Below are 17,024 nucleotides of genomic sequence, written 5' to 3'. Positions count from 1 at the left end.
TGGAGATGCTGATGATTGATCCCAAGCCCTCACACATGCGAAGCATGCGCTCTACCACTAAGCTACATCTCCACACGTTTGAGATGGCACAAGCGTGTTTGCCATGGAAAACACACATATTGGGCCACGGTTGCTAGATTGGTCGGAGCAAGCTGTTTTGAATCAAGACAGATCAATCAACCAATGCACTTTAGTCAGGAAGTAGGTTTAAACCTTGTCTGTGAAACCAAGCCAAAAGGGAAATACTGTAAGACACTTAGTTCAAGAGTCGCCAAGGCAGCTGCTCAACTTTGCTTACAAAAATAAAATGTTTGTAGATGCTGGGCATGGAGCAAAGGACCTCAAAAATCCCACAAAGACCTGTGCTCTATTTGGCTGCTTCGCGAAACCTAAATGAAACCACAGCCGTAGGCTGACACATGCAGTCTACCACTGGTTGCGTGATCGATGTATGTTGACATTCATTCTAGGTCAAAAGCTCAATGCGAAGCTGTTCATCTTTGCTCACGACAAGAAAGCAACTGGAGATGCTGGGTATTGAACCCAGGACCTCATACATGCAAAGCATGCGCTCTACCACTGAGCTACATCCCCAAACTGCCAGTGACTGTGTTTGATAAACGAATGTAAAACCTGGGGATTGAGCAGATGTGGCTAAATAGGTCAGAGCAAGCGTTTTTTAGTTAACACGGCCCAATCGGTGTAATATAGTCTGCAACTGGGCTTATGCTTTGTCTTTGAAATTTGTGAAAGGGGAATATTGAATTCTAATCCAACACGAAAGTACCTCTGTGTAAAAGTCTGGTTTCAGAAAGAAATGAAAAACAAAAGTTTCAGGGAAATGTTGCCAGATTCGTCGGGGCAAGCTTTTTTCAATTGAGACGGCCCAATCAATGTATTTTATGAGAAAACTAGGCTTAAGCTTTGTCTGTGAAATGTGTGAAAGGCGAATATTGAACGATGCTCATTGCTGTCAAAGATAATATACTTCTTTATCATCCGTCAACGTTTCGGCAGGCGCTTCACAACGACTCTGATAGTTCAGAATAAATTTCACGTTCGTAGTCTCTCTACTTCGTTCACTACACGTTCCACATGGGAGCATCTTCCGGTTCAAAGAAATAGGTGTTCTCAAGCGATCACGTCGAGCCAGCTTTTTTTGTCGTCTGCTTAACGTGGCTCGTTGGTCTAGGGGTATGATTCTCGCTTCGGGTGCGAGAGGTCCCGGGTTCAAATCCCGGACGAGCCCTCCTGTCATTGAATCATAGTTCTTGATTGGCAGTGTATGATCCTCCAGGAGGTTTCTCGAAAGATTGGTTGTATCTGCAAGACAACACATGGAGTCATTGTAATAATCCACAAAGTGTGTCCCATTTCTCTACTTCGTGCACTATGCAATCCACATGGGAGCTTTTTCCGGTACTAAGAACAAGTTGTTTTTCTAATCTCTTTGACCGGTGTTTGACTTCGTGGCTCGTTGGTCTAGGGAGTTGAGTCTAGCTTTGGATGCGAAAGGTCCCGGGATTAAATCCAAAACGAGCTCTGCAGCCTGCATCCATACAACTTACTTGTTGTAAGTGTGTTTAACGAAGCTGGAAGACTTTGCTTACAACAAGAAAGCACTCGGAGATGATGGAAAAAAAACAGAGACTCATACATGCAAAACTCCCACTGAGATTCATCTCCGTGTAGCTGGGTTTGACGGGATTTTTTATAGTCATGGTAGACCAAAGGTCTACGGATACATTGCTCGATATGTCAATGCAAGCTGGGTTCAGTTAGAGAGCCCAACTAATTTATTTGAGTCTGATACTTGGCTTTAGCCTTGCGTTGTGAAACCACCCCATAGGGCAGTACTGTATAATTCGTTATGTGTACAAAAGTCTCTGAATACCCCCTGCTAACGAACGTATTTAAACACTTTAATCATTACTGAGAGTACAAATCCTAAAACTGAAGCATACAAAGACATTCAAGGGAACTTTGTGCTTAAAATTTGATCGCAATCGTTTGTGCATCGCTCTTCTCTAATCCAACATGAAAGTGCCTCTGTGTAAAAGTCTATTTTCAGAAATAATTGAAAAACAAAAGTTTCAGGGGGATGTTGTCAGATTCATCGGGGCAAGCTTTTTTTAAATTGAGATGGCCCACTCGATGTATTTCAGTCGAAAACTAGGCTTAAGCTTTGTCTGTGAAATGAGTGAAAGGCGAATATTGAACGAAAATCAGTTCGATAATCAACAATGGATCTGCGTGTTTTAAAAAAATATAGGTAACGTGTTGGAGATCCTGGGATTTAACCCCGGACGATCAAAGGCTTAGGGAAGCACTGCTCGTGTGACAGAGAAAAGCTATTTTCGATTAGAGGGCCCAAACAATACATTCAGTCGCAAGCCTTACCTTGTGAATCTGGGCTCCAGGGAAGTATTGTCAGACGCTAAGGATCAGCAATGCAGCTGCTTAACCTCCATACAGGAAACAACGTGGAGATGCTGATGATTGATCCCAAGCCCTCACACATGCGAAGCATGCGCTCTACCACTAAGCTACATCTCCACACGTTTGAGATGGCACAAGCGTGTTTGTCATGGAAAACACACATATTGGGCCACGGTTGCTAGATTGGTCGGAGCAAGCTGTTTTGAATCAAGACAGATCAATCAACCAATGCACTTTAGTCAGGAAGTAGGTTTAAACCTTGTCTGTGAAACCAAGCCAAAAGGGAAATACTGTAAGACACTTAGTTCAAGACTCGCCAAGGCAGCTGCTCAACTTTGCTTACAAAAATAAAACGTTTGTAGATGCTGGGCATGGAGCAAAGGACCTCAAAAATCCCACAAAGACCTGTGCTCTATTTGGCTGCTTCGCGAAACCTAAATGAAAACACCGCCGTAGGCTGACACATGCAGTCTACCACTGGTGGCGTGATCGATGTATGTTGACATTTATTCTAGGTCAAAAGCTCAATGCGAAGCTGTTCAACTTTGCTCACGAAAAGAAAGCAACTGGAGATTCTGGGGATTGAACCCAGGACCTCATACATACGCTCTACCACTGAGCTACATCCCCAAACTGCCAGTGACTGTGTTTGATAAACGAATGGAAAACCTGGGGATTGAGCAGATGTGGCTAGATAGGTCAGAGCAAGTGTTTTTTAGTTAACACGGCCCAATCGGTGTAATTTAGTCTGCAACTGGGCTTATGCTTTGTCTTTGAAATTTGTGAAAGGGGAATATTGAATTCTAATCCAACACGAAAGTACCTCTGTGTAAAAGTCTGGTTTCAGAAAGAAATGAGAAACAAAAGTTTCAGGGAAATGTTGCCAGATTCGTCGGGGCAAGCTTTTTTCAATTGAGACGGCCCAATCAATGTATTTTAGGAGAAAACTAGGCTTAAGCTTTGTCTGTGAAATGTGTGAAAGGCGAATATTGAACGATGCTCATTGCTGTCAAAGATAATATACTTCTTTATCATCCGTCAACGTTTCGGCAGGCGCTTCACAACGACTCTGATAGTTCAGAATAAATTTCACGTTCGTAGTCTCTCTACTTCGTTCACTACACGTTCCACATGGGAGCATCTTCCGGTGCAAAGAAATAGGTGTTCTCAAGCGATCACGTCGAGCCAGCTGTCTTTGCCGTCTGCTTAACGTGGCTCGTTGGTCTAGGGGTATGATTCTCGCTTCGGGTGCGAGAGGTCCCGGGTTCAAATCCCGGACGAGCCCTCCTGTCATTGAATCATAGTTCTTGATTGGCAGTGTATGATCCTCCAGGAGGTTTCTCGAAAGATTGGTTGTATCTGCAAGACAACACATAGAGTCATTGTAATAATCCACAAAGTGTGTCCCATTTCTCTACTTCGTGCACTATGCAATCCTCATGGGAGCTTTTTCCGGTACTAAGAACAAGTTGTTTTTCTTATCTCTTTGACCGGTGTTTGACTTCGTGGCTCGTTGGTCTAGGGATATGAGTCTTGCTTTGGATGCGAGGGGTCCCGGGATTAAATCCCAAACGAGCTCTGCTGCCTGCATCCATACAACTTACTTGTTGTAAGTGTGTTTAACGAAGCTGGAAGACTTTGCTTACAACAAGAAAGCACTCGGAGATGATGGAAAAAAAACAGAGACTCATACATGCAAAACTCCCACTGAGATTCATCTCCGTGTAGCTGGGTTTGACGGGATTTTTTATAGTCATGGTAGACCAAAGGTCTACGGATACATTGCTCGATATGTCAATGCAAGCTGGGTTCAGTTAGAGAGCCCAACTAATTTATTTGAGTCTGATACTTGGCTTTAGCCTTGCGTTGTGAAACCACCCCATAGGGCAGTACTGTATAATTCGTTATGTGTACAAAAGTCTCTGAATATCCCCTGCTAACGAACGTATTTAAACACTTTAGTCATTACTGAGAGTACAAATCCTAAAACTGAAGCATACAAAGACATTCAAGGGAACTTTGTGCTTAAAATTTGATCGCAATCGTTTGTGCATCGCTCTTTTCTAATCCAACACGAAAGTACCTCTGTGTAAAAGTCTGGTTTCAGAAAGAAATGAAAAACAAAAGTTTCAGGGAAATGTTGCCAGATTCGTCGGGGCAAGCTTTTTTCAATTGAGACGGCCCAATCAATGTATTTTAGGAGAAAACTAGGCTTAAGCTTTGTCTGTGAAATGTGTGAAAGGCGAATATTGAACGATGCTCATTGCTGTCAAAGATAATATACTTCTTTATCATCCGTCAACGTTTCGGTAGGCGCTTCACAACGACTCTGATAGTTCAGAATAATTTTCACGTTCGTAGTCTCTCTACTTCGTTCACTACACGTTCCACATGGGAGCATCTTCCGGTGCAAAGAAATAGGTGTTCTCAAGCGATCACGTCGAGCCAGCTTTTTTTGTCGTCTGCTTAATGTGGCTCGTTGGTCTAGGGGTATGATTCTCGCTTCGGGTGCGAGAGGTCCCGGGTTCAAATCCCGGACGAGCCCTCCTGTCATTGAATCATAGTTCTTGATTGGCAGTGTATGATCCTCCAGAAGGTTTCTCGAAAGATTGGTTGTATCTGCAAGACAACACATAGAGTCATTGTAATAATCCACAAAGTGTGTCCCATTTCTCTACTTCGTGCAGTATGCAATCCACATGGGAGCTTTTTCCGGTACTAAGAACAAGTTGTTTTTCTAATCTCTTTGACCGGTGTTTGACTTCGTGGCTCGTTGGTCTAGGGAGTTGAGTCTAGCTTTGGATGCGAAAGGTCCCGGGATTAAATCCAAAACGAGCTCTGCATTCTGCATCCATACAATTTACTTGTTGTAAGTGTGTTTAACGAAGCTGGAAGACTTTGCTTACAACAAGAAAGCACTCGGAGATGATGGAAAAAAAACAGAGACTCATACATGCAAAACTCCCACTGAGATTCATCTCCGTGTAGCCGGGTTTGACGGGATTTTTTATAGTAATGGTAGACCAAAGGTCTACGGATACATTGCTCGATATGTCAATGCAAGTTGGGTTCAGTTAGAGAGCCCAACTAATTTATTTGAGTCTGATACTTGGCTTTAGCCTTGCGTTGTGAAACCACCCCATAGGGCAGTACTGTATAATTCGTTATGTGTACAAAAGTCTCTGAATACCCCCTGCTAACGAACGTATTTAAACACTTTAGTCATTACTGAGAGTACAAATCCTAAAACTGAAGCATACAAAGACATTCAAGGGAACTTTGTGCTTAAAATTTGATCGCAATCGTTTGTGCATCGCTCTTTTCTAATCCAACACGAAAGTACCTCTGTGTAAAAGTCTGGTTTCAGAAAGAAATGAAAAACAAAAGTTTCAGGGAAATGTTGCCAGATTCGTCGGGGCAAGCTTTTTTTAATTGAGACGGCCCAATCAATGTATTTTAGGAGAAAACTAGGCTTAAGCTTTGTCTGTGAAATGTGTGAAAGGCGAATATTGAACGATGCTCATTGCTGTCAAAGATAATATACTTCTTTATCATCCGTCAACGTTTCGGCAGGCGCTTCACAACGACTCTGATAGTTCAGAATAAATTTCACGTTCGTAGTCTCTCTACTTCGTTCACTTCACGTTCCACATGGGAGCATCTTCCGGTGCAAAGAAATAGGTGTTCTCAAGCGATTACGTCGAGCCAGCTGTCTTTGCCGTCTGCTTAACGTGGCTCGTTGGTCTAGGGGTATGATTCTCGCTTCGGGTGCGAGAGGTCCCGGGTTCAAATCCCGGACGAGCCCTCCTGTCATTGAATCATAGTTCTTGATTGGCAGTGTATGATCCTCCAGGAGGTTTCTCGAAAGATTGGTTGTATCTGCAAGACAACACATAGAGTCATTGTAATAATCCATAAAGTGTGTCCCATTTCTCTACTTCGTGCACTATGCAATCCACATGGGAGCTTTTTCCGGTACTAAGAACAAGTTGTTTTTCTAATCTCTTTGACCGGTGTTTGACTTCGTGGCTCGTTGGTCTAGGGAGTTGAGTCTAGCTTTGGATGCGAAAGGTCCCGGGATTAAATCCAAAACGAGCTCTGCAGCCTGCATCCATACAACTTACTTGTTGTAAGTGTGTTTAACGAAGCTGGAAGACTTTGCTTACAACAAGAAAGCACTCGGAGATGATGGAAAAAAACAGAGACTCATACATGCAAAACTCCCACTGAGATTCATCTCCGTGTAGCTGGGTTTGACGGGATTTTTTATAGTCATGGTAGACCAAAGGTCTACGGATACATTGCTCGATATGTCAATGCAAGCTGGGTTCAGTTAGAGAGCCCAACTAATTTATTTGAGTCTGATACTTGGCTTTAGCCTTGCGTTGTGAAACCACCCCATAGGGCAGTACTGTATAATTCGTTATGTGTACAAAAGTCTCTGAATACCCCCTGCTAACGAACGTATTTAAACACTTTAGTCATTACTGAGAGTACAAATCCTAAAACTGAAGCATACAAAGACATTCAAGGGAACTTTGTGCTTAAAATTTGATCGCAATCGTTTGTGCATCGCTCTTTTCTAATCCAACACGAAAGTACCTCTGTGTAAAAGTCTGGTTTCAGAAAGAAATGAAAAACAAAAGTTTCAGGGAAATGTTGCCAGATTCGTCGGGGCAAGCTTTTTTCAATTGAGACGGCCCAATCAATGTATTTTAGGAGAAAACTAGGCTTAAGCTTTGTCTGTGAAATGTGTGAAAGGCGAATATTGAACGATGCTCATTGCTGTCAAAGATAATATACTTCTTTATCATCCGTCAACGTTTCGGCAGGCGCTTCACAACGACTCTGATAGTTCAGAATAAATTTCACGTTCGTAGTCTCTCTACTTCGTTCACTTCACGTTCCACATGGGAGCATCTTCCGGTGCAAAGAAATAGGTGTTCTCAAGCGATCACGTCGAGCCAGCTGTCTTTGCCGTCTGCTTAACGTGGCTCGTTGGTCTAGGGGTATGATTCTCGCTTCGGGTGCGAGAAGTCCCGGGTTCAAATCCCGGACGAGCCCTCCTGTCATTGAATCATAGTTCTTGATTGGCAGTGTATGATCCTCCAGGAGGTTTCTCGAAAGATTGGTTGTATCTGCAAGACAACACATAGAGTCATTGTAATAATCCACAAAGTGTGTCCCATTTCTCTACTTCGTGCACTATGCAATCCACATGGGAGCTTTTTCCGGTACTAAGAACAAGTTGTTTTTCTAATCTCTTTGACCGGTGTTTGACTTCGTGGCTCGTTGGTCTAGGGATATGAGTCTTGCTTTGGATGCGAGGGGTCCCGGGATTAAATCCCAAACGAGCTCTGCTGCCTGCATCCATACGACTTACTTGTTGTAAGTGTGTTTAACGAAGCTGGAAGACTTTGCTTACAACAAGAAAGCACTCGGAGATGATGGAAAAAAAACAGAGACTCATACATGCAAAACTCCCACTGAGATTCATCTCCGTGTAGCTGGGTTTGACGGGATTTTTTATAGTCATGGTAGACCAAAGGTCTACGGATACATTGCTCGATATGTCAATGCAAGCTGGGTTCAGTTAGAGAGCCCAACTAATTTATTTGAGTCTGATACTTGGCTTTAGCCTTGCGTTGTGAAACCACCCCATAGGGCAGTACTGTATAATTCGTTATGTGTACAAAAGTCTCTGAATACCCCCTGCTAACGAACGTATTTAAACACTTTAGTCATTACTGAGAGTACAAATCCTAAAACTGAAGCATACAAAGACATTCAAGGGAACTTTGTGCTTAAAATTTGATCGCAATCATTTGTTCATCGCTCTTTTCTAATCCAACATGAAAGTGCCTCTGTGTCAAAGTCTATTTTCAGAAATAATTGAAAAACAAAAGTTTCAGGGGGATGTTGTCAGATTCATCGGGGCAAGCTTTTTTTAAATTGAGATGGCCCACTCGATGTATTTCAGTCGAAAACTAGGCTTAAGCTTTGTCTGTGAAATGAGTGAAAGGCGAATATTGAACGAAAATCAGTTCGATAATCAACAATGGATCTGCGTGTTTTAAAAAAATATAAGTAACGTCTTGGAGATCCTGGGATTTAACCCCGGACGATCAAAGGCTTAGGGAAGCACTGCTCGTGTGACAGAGAAAAGCTATTTTCGATTAGAGGGCCCAAACAATACATTCAGTCGCAAGCCTTACCTTGTGAATCTGGGCTCCAGGGAAGTATTGTCAGACGCTAAGGATCAGCAATGCAGCTGCTTAACCTCCATACAGGAAACAACGTGGAGATGCTGATGATTGATCCCAAGCCCTCACACATGCGAAGCATGCGCTCTACCACTAAGCTACATCTCCACACGTTTGAGATGGCACAAGCGTGTTTGTCATGGAAAACACACATATTGGGCCACGGTTGCTAGATTGGTCGGAGCAAGCTGTTTTGAAATCAAGACAGATCAATCAACCAATGCACTTTAGTCAGGAAGTAGGTTTAAACCTTGTCTGTGAAACCAAGCCAAAAGGGAAATACTGTAAGACACTTAGTTCAAGAGTCGCCAAGGCAGCTGCTCAACTTTGCTTACAAAAATAAAACGTTTGTAGATGCTGGGCATGGAGCAAAGGACCTCAAAAATCCCACAAAGAGCTGTGCTCTATTTGGCTGCTTCGCGAAACCTAAATGAAAATACCGCCGTAGGCTGACACATGCAGTCTACCACTGGTTGCGTGATCGATGTATGTTGACATTCATTCTAGGTCAAAAGCTCAATGCGAAGCTGTTCAACTTTGCTCACGACATGAAAGCAGCTGGAGATGCTGGGTATTGAACCCAGGACCTCATACATGCAAAGCATGCGCTCTACCACTGAGCTACATCCCCAAACTGCCAGTGACTGTGTTTGATAAACGAATGGAAAACCTGGGGATTGAGCAGATGTGGCTAGATAGGTCAGAGCAAGTGTTTTTTAGTTAACACGGCCCAATCGGTGTAATTTAGTCTGCAACTGGGCTTATGCTTTGTCTTTGAAATTTGTGAAAGGGGAATATTGAATTCTAATCCAACACGAAAGTACCCCTGTGTTAAAGTCTGGTTTCAGAAAGAAATGAGAAACAAAAGTTTCAGGGAAATGTTGCCAGATTCGTCGGGGCAAGCTTTTTTCAATTGAGACGGCCCAATCAATGTATTTTAGGAGAAAACTAGGCTTAAGCTTTGTCTGTGAAATGTGTGAAAGGCGAATATTGAACGATGCTCATTGCTGTCAAAGATAATATACTTCTTTATCATCCGTCAACGTTTCGGCAGGCGCTTCACAACGACTCTGATAGTTCAGAATAAATTTCACGTTCGTAGTCTCTCTACTTCGTTCACTACACGTTCCACATGGGAGCATCTTCCGGTGCAAAGAAATAGGTGTTCTCAAGCGATCACGTCGAGCCAGCTGTCTTTGCCTTCTGCTTAACGTGGCTCGTTGGTCTAGGGGTATGATTCTCGCTTCGGGTGCGAGAGGTCCCGGGTTCAAATCCCGGACGAGACCTCCTGTCATTGAATCATAGTTCTTGATTGGCAGTGTATGATCCTCCAGGAGGTTTCTCGAAAGATTGGTTGTATCTGCAAGACAACACATAGAGTCATTGTAATAATCCACAAAGTGTGTCCCATTTCTCTACTTCGTGCACTATGCAATCCACATGGGAGCTTTTTCCGGTACTAAGAACAAGTTGTTTTTCTAATCTCTTTGACCGGTGTTTGACTTCGTGGCTCGTTGGTCTAGGGAGTTGAGTCTAGCTTTGGATGCGAAAGGTCCCGGGATTAAATCCAAAACGAGCTCTGCAGCCTGCATCCATACAACTTACTTGTTGTAAGTGTGTTTAACGAAGCTGGAAGACTTTGCTTACAACAAGAAAGCACTCGGAGATGATGGAAAAAAACAGAGACTCATACATGCAAAACTCCCACTGAGATTCATCTCCGTGTAGCTGGGTTTGACGGGATTTTTTATAGTCATGGTAGACCAAAGGTCTACGGATACATTGCTCGATATGTCAATGCAAGCTGGGTTCAGTTAGAGAGCCCAACTAATTTATTTGAGTCTGATACTTGGCTTTAGCCTTGCGTTGTGAAACCACACCATAGGGCAGTACTGTATAATTCGTTATGTGTACAAAAGTCTCTGAATACCCCCTGCTAACGAACGTATTTAAACACTTTAGTCATTACTGAGAGTACAAATCCTAAAACTGAAGCATACAAAGACATTCAAGGGAACTTTGTGCTTAAAATTTGATCGCAATCGTTTGTGCATCGCTCTTTTCTAATCCAACACGAAAGTACCTCTGTGTAAAAGTCTGGTTTCAGAAAGAAATGAAAAACAAAAGTTTCAGGGAAATGTTGCCAGATTCGTCGGGGCAAGCTTTTTTCAATTGAGACGGCCCAATCAATGTATTTTAGGAGAAAACTAGGCTTAAGCTTTGTCTGTGAAATGTGTGAAAGGCGAATATTGAACGATGCTCATTGCTGTCAAAGATAATATACTTCTTTATCATCCGTCAACGTTTCGGCAGGCGCTTCACAACGACTCTGATAGTTCAGAATAAATTTCACGTTCGTAGTCTCTCTACTTCGTTCACTTCACGTTCCACATGGGAGCATCTTCCGGTGCAAAGAAATAGGTGTTCTCAAGCGATCACGTCGAGCCAGCTGTCTTTGCCGTCTGCTTAACGTGGCTCGTTGGTCTAGGGGTATGATTCTCGCTTCGGGTGCGAGAAGTCCCGGGTTCAAATCCCGGACGAGCCCTCCTGTCATTGAATCATAGTTCTTGATTGGCAGTGTATGATCCTCCAGGAGGTTTCTCGAAAGATTGGTTGTATCTGCAAGACAACACATAGAGTCATTGTAATAATCCACAAAGTGTGTCCCATTTCTCTACTTCGTGCACTATGCAATCCACATGGGAGCTTTTTCCGGTACTAAGAACAAGTTGTTTTTCTAATCTCTTTGACCGGTGTTTGACTTCGTGGCTCGTTGGTCTAGGGAGTTGAGTCTAGCTTTGGATGCGAAAGGTCCCGGGATTAAATCCAAAACGAGCTCTGCAGCCTGCATCCATACAACTTACTTGTTGTAAGTGTGTTTAACGAAGCTGGAAGACTTTGCTTACAACAAGAAAGCACTCGGAGATGATGGAAAAAAACAGAGACTCATACATGCAAAACTCCCACTGAGATTCATCTCCGTGTAGCTGGGTTTGACGGGATTTTTTATAGTCATGGTAGACCAAAGGTCTACGGATACATTGCTCGATATGTCAATGCAAGCTGGGTTCAGTTAGAGAGCCCAACTAATTTATTTGAGTCTGATACTTGGCTTTAGCCTTGCGTTGTGAAACCACACCATAGGGCAGTACTGTATAATTCGTTATGTGTACAAAAGTCTCTGAATACCCCCTGCTAACGAACGTATTTAAACACTTTAGTCATTACTGAGAGTACAAATCCTAAAACTGAAGCATACAAAGACATTCAAGGGAACTTTGTGCTTAAAATTTGATCGCAATCGTTTGTGCATCGCTCTTTTCTAATCCAACACGAAAGTACCTCTGTGTAAAAGTCTGGTTTCAGAAAGAAATGAAAAACAAAAGTTTCAGGGAAATGTTGCCAGATTCGTCGGGGCAAGCTTTTTTCAATTGAGACGGCCCAATCAATGTATTTTAGGAGAAAACTAGGCTTAAGCTTTGTCTGTGAAATGTGTGAAAGGCGAATATTGAACGATGCTCATTGCTGTCAAAGATAATATACTTCTTTATCATCCGTCAACGTTTCGGCAGGCGCTTCACAACGACTCTGATAGTACAGAATAAATTTCACGTTCGTAGTCTCTCTACTTCGTTCACTTCACGTTCCACATGGGAGCATCTTCCGGTGCAAAGAAATAGGTGTTCTCAAGCGATCACGTCGAGCCAGCTGTCTTTGCCGTCTGCTTAACGTGGCTCGTTGGTCTAGGGGTATGATTCTCGCTTCGGGTGCGAGAAGTCCCGGGTTCAAATCCCGGACGAGCCCTCCTGTCATTGAATCATAGTTCTTGATTGGCAGTGTATGATCCTCCAGGAGGTTTCTCGAAAGATTGGTTGTATCTGCAAGACAACACATAGAGTCATTGTAATAATCCACAAAGTGTGTCCCATTTCTCTACTTCGTGCTCTATGCAATCCACATGGGAGCTTTTTCCGGTACTAAGAACAAGTTGTTTTTCTAATCTCTTTGACCGGTGTTTGACTTCGTGGCTCGTTGGTCTAGGGATATGAGTCTTGCTTTGGATGCGAGGGGTCCCGGGATTAAATCCCAAACGAGCTCTGCTGCCTGCATCCATACGACTTACTTGTTGTAAGTGTGTTTAACGAAGCTGGAAGACTTTGCTTACAACAAGAAAGCACTCGGAGATGATGGAAAAAAAACAGAGACTCATACATGCAAAACTCCCACTGAGATTCATCTCCGTGTAGCTGGGTTTGACGGGATTTTTTATAGTCATGGTAGACCAAAGGTCTACGGATACATTGCTCGATATGTCAATGCAAGCTGGGTTCAGTTAGAGAGCCCAACTAATTTATTTGAGTCTGATACTTGGCTTTAGCCTTGCGTTGTGAAACCACCCCATAGGGCAGTACTGTATAATTCGTTATGTGTACAAAAGTCTCTGAATACCCCCTGCTAACGAACGTATTTAAACACTTTAGTCATTACTGAGAGTACAAATCCTAAAACTGAAGCATACAAAGACATTCAAGGGAACTTTGTGCTTAAAATTTGATCGCAATCATTTGTGCATCGCTCTTTTCTAATCCAACATGAAAGTGCCTCTGTGTCAAAGTCTATTTTCAGAAATAATTGAAAAACAAAAGTTTCAGGGGGATGTTGTCAGATTCATCGGGGCAAGCTTTTTTTAAATTGAGATGGCCCACTCGATGTATTTCAGTCGAAAACTAGGCTTAAGCTTTGTCTGTGAAATGAGTGAAAGGCGAATATTGAACGAAAATCAGTTCGATAATCAACAATGGATCTGCGTGTTTTAAAAAAATATAAGTAACGTCTTGGAGATCCTGGGATTTAACCCCGGACGATCAAAGGCTTAGGGAAGCACTGCTCGTGTGACAGAGAAAAGCTATTTTCGATTAGAGGGCCCAAACAATACATTCAGTCGCAAGCCTTACCTTGTGAATCTGGGCTCCAGGGAAGTATTGTCAGACGCTAAGGATCAGCAATGCAGCTGCTTAACCTCCATACAGGAAACAACGTGGAGATGCTGATGATTGATCCCAAGCCCTCACACATGCGAAGCATGCGCTCTACCACTAAGCTACATCTCCACACGTTTGAGATGGCACAAGCGTGTTTGTCATGGAAAACACACATATTGGGCCACGGTTGCTAGATTGGTCGGAGCAAGCTGTTTTGAAATCAAGACAGATCAATCAACCAATGCACTTTAGTCAGGAAGTAGGTTTAAACCTTGTCTGTGAAACCAAGCCAAAAGGGAAATACTGTAAGACACTTAGTTCAAGAGTCGCCAAGGCAGCTGCTCAACTTTGCTTACAAAAATAAAACGTTTGTAGATGCTGGGCATGGAGCAAAGGACCTCAAAAATCCCACAAAGAGCTGTGCTCTATTTGGCTGCTTCGCGAAACCTAAATGAAAATACCGCCGTAGGCTGACACATGCAGTCTACCACTGGTTGCGTGATCGATGTATGTTGACATTCATTCTAGGTCAAAAGCTCAATGCGAAGCTGTTCAACTTTGCTCACGACATGAAAGCAGCTGGAGATGCTGGGTATTGAACCCAGGACCTCATACATGCAAAGCATGCGCTCTACCACTGAGCTACATCCCCAAACTGCCAGTGACTGTGTTTGATAAACGAATGGAAAACCTGGGGATTGAGCAGATGTGGCTAGATAGGTCAGAGCAAGTGTTTTTTAGTTAACACGGCCCAATCGGTGTAATTTAGTCTGCAACTGGGCTTATGCTTTGTCTTTGAAATTTGTGAAAGGGGAATATTGAATTCTAATCCAACACGAAAGTACCTCTGTGTTAAAGTCTGGTTTCAGAAAGAAATGAGAAACAAAAGTTTCAGGGAAATGTTGCCAGATTCGTCGGGGCAAGCTTTTTTCAATTGAGACGGCCCAATCAATGTATTTTAGGAGAAAACTAGGCTTAAGCTTTGTCTGTGAAATGTGTGAAAGGCGAATATTGAACGATGCTCATTGCTGTCAAAGATAATATACTTCTTTATCATCCGTCAACGTTTCGGCAGGCGCTTCACAACGACTCTGATAGTTCAGAATAAATTTCACGTTCGTAGTCTCTCTACTTCGTTCACTACACGTTCCACATGGGAGCATCTTCCGGTGCAAAGAAATAGGTGTTCTCAAGCGATCACGTCGAGCCAGCTGTCTTTGCCTTCTGCTTAACGTGGCTCGTTGGTCTAGGGGTATGATTCTCGCTTCGGGTGCGAGAGGTCCCGGGTTCAAATCCCGGACGAGACCTCCTGTCATTGAATCATAGTTCTTGATTGGCAGTGTATGATCCTCCAGGAGGTTTCTCGAAAGATTGGTTGTATCTGCAAGACAACACATAGAGTCATTGTAATAATCCACAAAGTGTGTCCCATTTCTCTACTTCGTGCACTATGCAATCCACATGGGAGCTTTTTCCGGTACTAAGAACAAGTTGTTTTTCTTATCTCTTTGACCGGTGTTTGACTTCGTGGCTCGTTGGTCTAGGGATATGAGTCTTGCTTTGGATGCGAGGGGTCCCGGGATTAAATCCCAAACGAGCTCTGCTGCCTGCATCCATACAACTTACTTGTTGTAAGTGTGTTTAACGAAGCTGGAAGACTTTGCTTACAACAAGAAAGCACTCGGAGATGATGGAAAAAAAACAGAGACTCATACATGCAAAACTCCCACTGAGATTCATCTCCGTGTAGCTGGGTTTGACGGGATTTTTTATAGTCATGGTAGATTAAAGGTCTACGGATACATTGCTCGATATGTCAATGCAAGCTGGGTTCAGTTAGAGAGCCCAACTAATTTATTTGAGTCTGATACTTGGCTTTAGCCTTGCGTTGTGAAACCACCCCATAGGGCAGTACTGTATAATTCGTTATGTGTACAAAAGTCTCTGAATACCCCCTGCTAACGAACGTATTTAAACACTTTAGTCATTACTGAGAGTACAAATCCTAAAACTGAAGCATACAAAGACATTCAAGGGAACTTTGTGCTTAAAATTTGATCGCAATCGTTTGTGCATCGCTCTTTTCTAATCCAACACGAAAGTACCTCTGTGTAAAAGTCTGGTTTCAGAAAGAAATGAAAAACAAAAGTTTCAGGGAAATGTTGCCAGATTCGTCGGGGCAAGCTTTTTTCAATTGAGACGGCCCAATCAATGTATTTTAGGACAAAACTAGGCTTAAGCTTTGTCTGTGAAATGTGTGAAAGGCGAATATTGAACGATGCTCATTGCTGTCAAAGATAATATACTTCTTTATCATCCGTCAACGTTTCGGCAGGCGCTTCACAACGACTCTGATAGTTCAGAATAAATTTCACGTTCGTAGTCTCTCTACTTCGTTCACTACACATTCCACATGGGAGCATCTTCCGGTGCAAAGAAATAGGTGTTCTCAAGCGATCACGTCGAGCCAGCTGTCTTTGCCGTCTGCTTAACGTGGCTCGTTGGTCTAGGGGTATGATTCTCGCTTCGGGTGCGAGAGGTCCCGGGTTCAAATCCCGGACGAGCCCTCCTGTCATTGAATCATAGTTCTTGATTGGCAGTGTATGATCCTCCAGGAGGTTTCTCGAAAGATTGGTTGTATCTGCAAGACAACACATAGAGTCATTGTAATAATCCATAAAGTGTGTCCCATTTCTCTACTTCGTGCACTATGCAATCCACATGGGAGCTTTTTCCGGTACTAAGAACAAGTTGTTTTTCTAATCTCTTTGACCGGTGTTTGACTTCGTGGCTCGTTGGTCTAGGGAGTTGAGTCTAGCTTTGGATGCGAAAGGTCCCGGGATTAAATCCAAAACGAGCTCTGCAGCCTGCATCCATACAACTTACTTGTTGTAAGTGTGTTTAACGAAGCTGGAAGACTTTACTTACAACAAGAAAGCACTCGGAGATGATGGAAAAAAACAGAGACTCATACATGCAAAACTCCCACTGAGATTCATCTCCGTGTAGCTGGGTTTGACGGGATTTTTTATAGTCATGGTAGACCAAAGGTCTACGGATACATTGCTCGATATGTCAATGCAAGCTGGGTTCAGTTAGAGAGCCCAACTAATTTATTTGAGTCTGATACTTGGCTTTAGCCTTGCGTTGTGAAACCACCCCATAGGGCAGTACTGTATAATTCGTTATGTGTACAAAAGTCTCTGAATACCCCCTGCTAACGAACGTATTTAAACACTTTAGTCATTACTGAGAGTACAAATCCTAAAACTGAAGCATACAAAGACATTCAAGGGAACTTTGTGCTTAAAATTTGATCGCAATCGTTTGTGCATCGCTC

At 43.0% G+C, this 17,024-nt stretch overlaps 13 non-coding genes across 13 annotated transcripts; 10 read left to right on the top strand and 3 right to left on the bottom strand.

Moving 5' to 3' along the window:
- Positions 1–522: 522 nt before the first annotated feature.
- On the bottom strand, positions 523–594 carry trnaa-ugc (transfer RNA alanine (anticodon UGC)). Its single transcript has one exon. It is a non-coding gene; the product is annotated as a tRNA-Ala (tRNA).
- A 583-nt stretch (positions 595–1,177) lies between these two features.
- Positions 1,178–1,249, top strand: trnap-cgg (transfer RNA proline (anticodon CGG)). The gene has a single exon. It is a non-coding gene; the product is annotated as a tRNA-Pro (tRNA).
- A 2,403-nt stretch (positions 1,250–3,652) lies between these two features.
- trnap-cgg (transfer RNA proline (anticodon CGG)) lies at positions 3,653–3,724 on the top strand. Its single transcript has one exon. It is a non-coding gene; the product is annotated as a tRNA-Pro (tRNA).
- A 1,188-nt stretch (positions 3,725–4,912) lies between these two features.
- Positions 4,913–4,984, top strand: trnap-cgg (transfer RNA proline (anticodon CGG)). Its single transcript has one exon. It is a non-coding gene; the product is annotated as a tRNA-Pro (tRNA).
- A 1,188-nt stretch (positions 4,985–6,172) lies between these two features.
- trnap-cgg (transfer RNA proline (anticodon CGG)) lies at positions 6,173–6,244 on the top strand. Its single transcript has one exon. It is a non-coding gene; the product is annotated as a tRNA-Pro (tRNA).
- Positions 6,245–7,431: 1,187 nt separating this feature from the next.
- On the top strand, positions 7,432–7,503 carry trnap-cgg (transfer RNA proline (anticodon CGG)). The gene has a single exon. It is a non-coding gene; the product is annotated as a tRNA-Pro (tRNA).
- A 1,758-nt stretch (positions 7,504–9,261) lies between these two features.
- On the bottom strand, positions 9,262–9,333 carry trnaa-ugc (transfer RNA alanine (anticodon UGC)). The gene has a single exon. It is a non-coding gene; the product is annotated as a tRNA-Ala (tRNA).
- A 583-nt stretch (positions 9,334–9,916) lies between these two features.
- Positions 9,917–9,989, top strand: trnap-cgg (transfer RNA proline (anticodon CGG)). Its single transcript has one exon. It is a non-coding gene; the product is annotated as a tRNA-Pro (tRNA).
- A 1,186-nt stretch (positions 9,990–11,175) lies between these two features.
- Positions 11,176–11,247, top strand: trnap-cgg (transfer RNA proline (anticodon CGG)). The gene has a single exon. It is a non-coding gene; the product is annotated as a tRNA-Pro (tRNA).
- Positions 11,248–12,434: 1,187 nt separating this feature from the next.
- On the top strand, positions 12,435–12,506 carry trnap-cgg (transfer RNA proline (anticodon CGG)). The gene has a single exon. It is a non-coding gene; the product is annotated as a tRNA-Pro (tRNA).
- Positions 12,507–14,264: 1,758 nt separating this feature from the next.
- On the bottom strand, positions 14,265–14,336 carry trnaa-ugc (transfer RNA alanine (anticodon UGC)). Its single transcript has one exon. It is a non-coding gene; the product is annotated as a tRNA-Ala (tRNA).
- Positions 14,337–14,919: 583 nt separating this feature from the next.
- trnap-cgg (transfer RNA proline (anticodon CGG)) lies at positions 14,920–14,992 on the top strand. The gene has a single exon. It is a non-coding gene; the product is annotated as a tRNA-Pro (tRNA).
- A 1,187-nt stretch (positions 14,993–16,179) lies between these two features.
- On the top strand, positions 16,180–16,251 carry trnap-cgg (transfer RNA proline (anticodon CGG)). Its single transcript has one exon. It is a non-coding gene; the product is annotated as a tRNA-Pro (tRNA).
- The last annotated feature ends 773 nt before the right edge of the window (positions 16,252–17,024 follow it).

Source organism: Triplophysa dalaica, chromosome 6, assembly GCF_015846415.1.
Source record: "Triplophysa dalaica isolate WHDGS20190420 chromosome 6, ASM1584641v1, whole genome shotgun sequence".
NCBI lineage: Eukaryota > Metazoa > Chordata > Actinopteri > Cypriniformes > Nemacheilidae > Triplophysa > Triplophysa dalaica.
Note: the sequence above shows the minus strand (reverse complement) of the source record. Positions and strands in the feature narration are given on the sequence as shown.